At 48.7% G+C, this 6,713-nt stretch overlaps 1 protein-coding gene across 1 annotated transcript in view; it reads right to left on the bottom strand.

Annotated features, from left to right (window-relative positions):
* Window positions 1–3,628: 3,628 nt before the first annotated feature.
* LOC118385234 (uncharacterized) overlaps window positions 3,629–6,713 on the bottom strand; it is a 93,278-nt gene continuing 90,193 nt past the window's right edge. The window contains exon 4 of the mRNA XM_035772197.2: window positions 3,629–3,782. The gene's annotated coding sequence lies outside the window, so the exon portion shown is untranslated. The remainder of the gene's footprint in view (window positions 3,783–6,713) is intronic.

The raw sequence follows: 6,713 nt of genomic DNA, 5'->3' as shown, positions 1-6,713 counted from the left end.
ACACCTGATGATTTTCAGCATAAAAATAAATAAATAAAAATATGATGAATTCTGAAATTCTGATAAATATGAGTAACATTCCACCCGTGAGGCCACTATAGCGTGATTTGGTCATTGGACTGCGGGAAAGCTACTGCATAATTTGGGGTTGGTGGGGACAGTGGACATATATAATACAGAAATGATCATAACATCCATACCATTAACATTCATGACCATTACTATAGATGGAGGTTTTCATTAATAATAAAGAGTTTACATGTAGGCAATAATGAAATAAAAGACATAAGGCAAGTTGTTTTGTGTAGCCACAAATGCTACCAGGTCATTCAACTCACCTGTTGCATAACAACTGACCTATGGACAAAAATCAACAAAGCAAACTTGAGAAAGGTATTGCACAGTCATTCATATCTGAAGGGATATTCTTATCGATGATGACACTGTCGCTCAACCCTCCTATGGCTGTACACAATCACACTGAAAACACAGCACAACTTCAGAGTACGGTGAAACAATAGCTGAGGATAATTGTCTGGCACAGAGAAGTTCTCTCTTTAGTTTAATGGCACTTGATGGCCCCAACAAGAGGCTCTTAGGTGGAGGAGCTTTGAGACGGGCCAAACAATACCCCTGGCTTTCTCAAATCTGCAGCAAGGTGCCAGGAAGGTGCAAAAAATACATTTGAATCAAGGTACCGACATAAGAGTTTGGGGGAATGGTAGAACATTGGAAGTGCAGGAGAATAATAATAAAGGTTGGAGGGCTGGGTGCAGGAGAGTGATAGGTTGGAGGGCTGGGGGCAGGAGAGTAATAGGGTGGAGGGCTGGGGGCAGGAGAGTGATATGGTGGAGGGCTGGGGGCAGGAGAGTGAAAGGGTGGAGGGCTGGGGGCAGGAGAGTGATAGGGTGGAGGGCTGGGGGCAGGAGAGTGATAGGGTGGAGGGCTGGGGGCAGGAGAGTGATATGGTGGAGGGCTGGGGGCAGGAGAGTGATATGGTGGAGGGCTGGGGGCAGGAGAGTGAAAGGGTGGAGGGCTGGGGGCAGGAGAGTGATAGGGTGGAGGGCTGGGGGCAGGAGAGTGATAGGGTGGAGGGCTGGGGGCAGGAGAGTGATATGGTGGAGGGCTGGGGGCAGGAGAGTGATAGGGTGGAGGGCTGGGGGCAGGAGAGTGATAGGGTGGAGGGCTGGGGGCAGGAGAGTGATATGGTGGAGGGCTGGGGGCAGGAGAGTGAAAGGGTGGAGGGCTGGGGGCAGGAGAGTGATAGGGTGGAGGGCTGGGGGCAGGAGAGTGATAGGGTGGAGGGCTGGGGGCAGGAGAGTGATATGGTGGAGGGCTGGGGGCAGGAGAGTGATAGGGTGGAGGGCTGGGGGCAGGAGAGTGAAAGGGTGGAGGGCTGGGGGCAGGAGAGTGATAGGGTGGAGGGCTGGGGGCAGGAGAGTGATAGGGTGGAGGGCTGGGGGCAGGAGAGTGAAAGGGTGGAGGGCTGGGGGCAGGAGAGTGAAAGGGTGGAGGGCTGGGGGCAGGAGAGTGATAGGGTGGAGGGCTGGGGGCAGGAGAGTGATAGGGTGGAGGGCTGGGGGCAGGAGAGTGAAAGGGTGGAGGGCTAGGGGCAGGAGAGTGATAGGGTGGAGGGCTGGGGGCAGGAGAGTGATAGGGTGGAGGGCTGGGGGCAGGAGAGTGAAAGGGTGGAGGGCTAGGGGCAGGAGAGTGAAAGGGTGGAGGGCTGGGGGCAGGAGAGTGATAGGGTGGAGGGCTGGGGGCAGGAGAGTGATAGGGTGGAGGGCTGGGTAAAGGAGAGTAATAGGGTGGAGGGCTGGGTAAAGGAGAGTGATAGGGTGGAGGGCTGGGTAAAGGAGAGTGATAGAGTGGAGGGCTGGGTAAAGTAGAGTGATAGGGTGGAGGGCTGGGTAAAGGAGAGTGATAGGGTGGAGGGCCGGGTAAAGGAGAGTAATAGGGTGGAGTGCTGGGTAAAGGAGAGTGATAGGGTGGAGGGCTGGGGGCAGGAGAGTGATAGGGTGGAGGGCTGGGGGCAGGAGAGTGATAGGGTGGAGGGCTGGGTGAAGGAGAGTGATAGGGTGGAGGGCTGGGGGCAGGAGAGTGATAGGGTGGAGGGCTGGGGGCAGGAGAGTGATAGGGTGGAGGGCTGGGTAAAGGAGAGTGATAGGGTGGAGGGTTGGGTAAAGGAGAGTGATAGGGTGGAGGGCTGGGTAAAGGAGAGTGATAGGGTGGAGGGCTGGGTAAAGGAGAGTGATAGGGTGGAGGGCTGGGTAAAGGAGAGTGATAGGGTGGAGGGCTGGGTAAAGGAGAGTGATAGGGTGGAGGGCTGGGGGCAGGAGAGTGAAAGGGTGGAGGGCTGGGGGCAGGAGAGTGATAGGGTGGAGGGCTGGGGGCAGGAGAGTGAAAGGGTGGAGGGCTGGGTAATGGAGAGTGATAGGGTGGAGGGCTGGGTAAAGGAGAGTGAGAGGGTGGAGGGCTGGGTAAAGGAGAGTGATAGAGTGGAGGGCTGGGTAAAGGAGAGTGATAGGGTGGAGGGCTGGGTAAAGGAGAGTGATTGGGTGGAGGGATGGGTAATGAAGAGTGATAGAGTGGAGGGCTGGGTAAAGGAGAGTGATAGGGTGGAGGGCTCGGTAAAGGAGAGTGATAGGGTGGAGGGATGGGTAATGGAGAGTGATAGAGTGGAGGGCTGGGTAAAGGAGAGTGATAGGGTGGAGGGCTGGGTAAAGGAGAGTGATAGGGTGGAGGGATGGGTAATGGAGAGTGATAGAGTGGAGGGCTGGGTAAAGGAGAGTGATAGGGTGGAGGGCTGGGTAAAGGACAGTGATAGGGTGGAGGGCTCGGTAAAGGAGAGTGATAGGGTGGAGGGATGGGTAATGGAGAGTGATAGAGTGGAGGGCTGGGTAAAGGAGAGTGATAGGGTGGAGGGCTGGGTAAAGGAGAGTGATAGGGTGGAGGGATGGGTAATGGAGAGTGATAGAGTGGAGGGCTGGGTAAAGGAGAGTGATAGGGTGGAGGGCTGGGTAAAGGAGAGTGATAGAGTGGAGGGCTGGGTAAAGGAGAGTGATAGGGTGGAGGGCTGGGTAAAGGAGAGTGATAGAGTGGAGGGCTGGGTAAAGGAGAGTGATAGGGTGGAGGGCTGGGTAAAGGAGAGTGATAGAGTGGAGGGCTGGGTAAAGGAGAGTGATAGGGTGGAGGGCTGGGTAAAGGAGAGTGATAGGGTGGAGGGCTGGGTAAAGGAGAGTGATAGCAATCAGGATCTACCACTCTCTGTCCTCCCCTGTCCAATCAGGATGTACCACTCTCTGTCCTCCCCCTGTCCAATCAGGATGTACCACTCTCTGTCCTCCCCCTGTCCAGTCAGAAGCTAAAGGAATGGCATGGTGGTGGGTGGCAGATGGCAACAAGCTGACCTTTAATGGCAGAGACACTTCATTAGTGATTGTGAGATGTGAGCAGATCAGGCGTTAACTGAGAGAGGTGTTGCTTGACAAGCTTTCAGCTGAGAGGAAATGTGTGCCACGCAGCCAGGCATAATGCAGAGAGACACTGAAACAGAGGGACAAGGAGAGAGGAGAGGAAGAGAGATAGAGAGACAGAGCGAGAGAGAGAGAAGAGCGACCTGAAGAGAGACAGAGTAAGTCACAGTGATACCAGCAGGGATACCTTTTTCTGAACCAATTATTCTGCCGCTGAGGGTTGTGCTCTGTCCAGACAGGGCCAGTGAAGGGAAATCATTCAGAGGGCTCCAGGCTGTAGAGAAGCATGGGGACAGGACCCGAGACCTGGGAAAGGACGGATCGTAAACAACTACCTGAGTGACATGGAACTCACAGAGATACGACACTTTGGGTTGAAGGTTAAAATAGCAGGAGCACCTAACGCTCTATAGAGCTTTAAGATCCAATGCGGCCGTTTTTATCTCAATATCAAACCATTTCTGGGTAACAAAGTACCTTACTGTGATTATTCCAATTAAAATAGTCAAAAAGGAACAAAGAGCCATTTCTCAAGCTCAGTGGTCTTAGTGGGGAGGGGAAAACTGAAAACTAGCTATTGGCAGAGAGGTTTGGAAATCTCTTTCTTATTGCTCTATTAACTCATTTACCGCCTGGAGATGTCACCAGGCTAGCCAAAATGCCACCCCGCCAAAACAGGCTGAAATTTCAGGCAATCTTTTCAAACAGCTCTTTCTCTGAAAGGGAATAATCAAGATTTGTACCATTTCACAGTAATGTTCCAACCTCATAGTTTGGAAATATATATAAAACCCAGGAAATCATGTTTTTGACTGCACTGAGCCTTTAACAGTTCATACAGAAGAGAGAGAGAGATTGCGCGCATGCGTGAGTCAGCGTGTATGCACGTGTCTTTGCTGAGTGTGTGCACATGTGCATGTCTGCCTGCCCCAGGCTCCCGTGGGTTCACCCAGGATTCTCTCTTTAACCATGCTCCACCACCTGTGACAAATGCAGCATGATGTTGTGCTGTGAGTCTGACTGAGGACGAGCTAATGAAGTCAATGTGCTTCTCTCTCTGGGCTCAAGGCCAAGTCAATTCTAATAGGCTGTGTGAAGAGAGTGAGAGAGAGGGAAGACATTGTCTATAAGACACCTCATATACAGTGCAGTAGCATCATCTGACATCCATCACAGTATGCTTAGTATTCTTCCCAGCCACATGTCTTCTCCTGGCAAGTTTATATGTGCAAATGTGTGTTATGTTTTTCAACTGCAGCCACTTTATACAGTTATATGTATTTTTATATGTATTTTTTTGTTTATAACATCAATCCATCACCAAGGCAACGGTATACTTGACTGACCATCGTCAATACACAATCCTTGATCTATATCTTAAATCTTTGTTTTACATAATGGATCTTTTTGAAGGAATAGGATAAATCACTCCGTCTGTAATTTTCCTCCGAAAAGAATGTTTGACAAAGAATACGCTTGTTATCATGTGTTCCGTGGCAATTCCCTTTCCCTTTGTGGGCGTTGTGCGTTAACTTCTCTAAAGCATGGCTCGGTGAAAGTGAAATGAAACATCCCCCATCTATGAGTCGGTGAATACACAGTGATCGATGTGCTGGGTAACAAAACACCCTAGTGGAAGAGGTAGCTCCTCCAGATATATATAAGCCTAACAGATGGAAGGGTCATCTGCTGCATCATGACCCGTTAATGGCTTTATAATGATGCCCTCTTCCAGACCGAGGGAACGCTTCTGATGGAGAAAAAGCACTACTGCATGAAAAGGTGGCGCAGCGGTCTAAGGCACTGCATCTCAATCCAAGAGGCATCACTACAGTCCCTGGTATGAATCCAGGCTGTATTACATCCGGATTGTGATAGGGCGGCGCGCAATTGGCTCAGCGTCGGCCGGGGTAGGCCGTCATTGTAAATAAGAATTTGTTCTTAACTGACTAGTTAATTATAAAATGTTATTTCATGTAAACACGTCCAACTTCAGGTTTATGGTAATGTGTTAAAGTAGTAAATGTTCATTTGAATTATAATTTGAAAAAGCCAGCTGAATGCTTTGGGGTACTGAATAAAACATGTATAGAACAAGTATTTCATCTTCAGTTCTCTGGAAGATATTTTGATACAAATAGGATGCATTGTACATGAAGTAGTACATAATCAGTAAACAAAGCACAAAACATGCAAAGTCATAAACTATAGTCAGTCTCTACAAAATACTGAATCATTTTCTCTACAAAAACCTGGAAAATAGTTCACCTTCATAATTTGTTGACAATCCCAATGTGTTCCTTTACAATAGCAAAGTAGCAATACATTTTTTTGTCGTGCTTCTTGCTGCATTTGCATTCAGTCTGAGGAAAATAATGAATGTACAGTATATTGGCAGTGTATTGCTATTGGGTGGCATAGAACGTATATAAAACCTTAAGTAGGCAAACTGACGTTTCTCTGGAAGTCATTTCTGTGTACAAAATGAGTGTTGAAATGAAAATGGAGGGTAAGTGGGGTGATCTGCCGTTGTAAACTGATAACAGAGTGAGTACAGCTCAAAAGGCATTCACATTCCCAGCTCCCCTCCTCTCCTTTCTCACCAGACGTTGTGCTGGAAGGCATTCTAGAACCTAATTAACTCCTCTGACATGCTGTGAATTCTCATCTCCCTCCCTGACTCGGATGACTAAGAGATAGACTGATTGAAAAAAATCCCATTTAGGTTTCAATCTCCAAATTAGACATGGCAAACAATATCTTGCCGCTAATGCTCACTGATTATCAGTCTCATTTTACACAAGGTTGGTGAAAAAAATGGCCTTCATTTATCCCAGCAACAGGCAATTATTACCAGCCAAACCCTTACACTCCTCATTCACACACAAAAAAACTACTGCACTCTGAGTACAAAAAAATCTATTGACAGTACAAACATTGCACAACATCAATGAGGTTAAAAACAGAGGGAAATTAGATTTGCTACATCCTGAGAATATGGGTAGAAAAGAAAGTGGTTCTTCATAGTGTGATCTATAGCTACATCTGATCAACCCTAGTGAGTTAACCTCCTGGGGTAATAGTATTGATTGCTTACTCAGAGCTCAGGGTTGTACTGCAGATGCTGTCACACTAGGCCAGGCCTGTAGAAAAACACTACTTGTGAAAAAGGCATGATGTTGCCTACTTCTTCTGCACAATGTTTATCAGTCCTGTTATCCAGCCATGTCAAGAGCT

Source organism: Oncorhynchus keta, chromosome 6 (genome assembly GCF_023373465.1).
Source record: "Oncorhynchus keta strain PuntledgeMale-10-30-2019 chromosome 6, Oket_V2, whole genome shotgun sequence".
NCBI classification, from domain to species: Eukaryota; Metazoa; Chordata; class Actinopteri; order Salmoniformes; family Salmonidae; genus Oncorhynchus; species Oncorhynchus keta.
The sequence above is the reverse complement of the archived record's forward strand: the minus strand, read 5'-3'. Positions and strand labels throughout refer to the sequence as shown.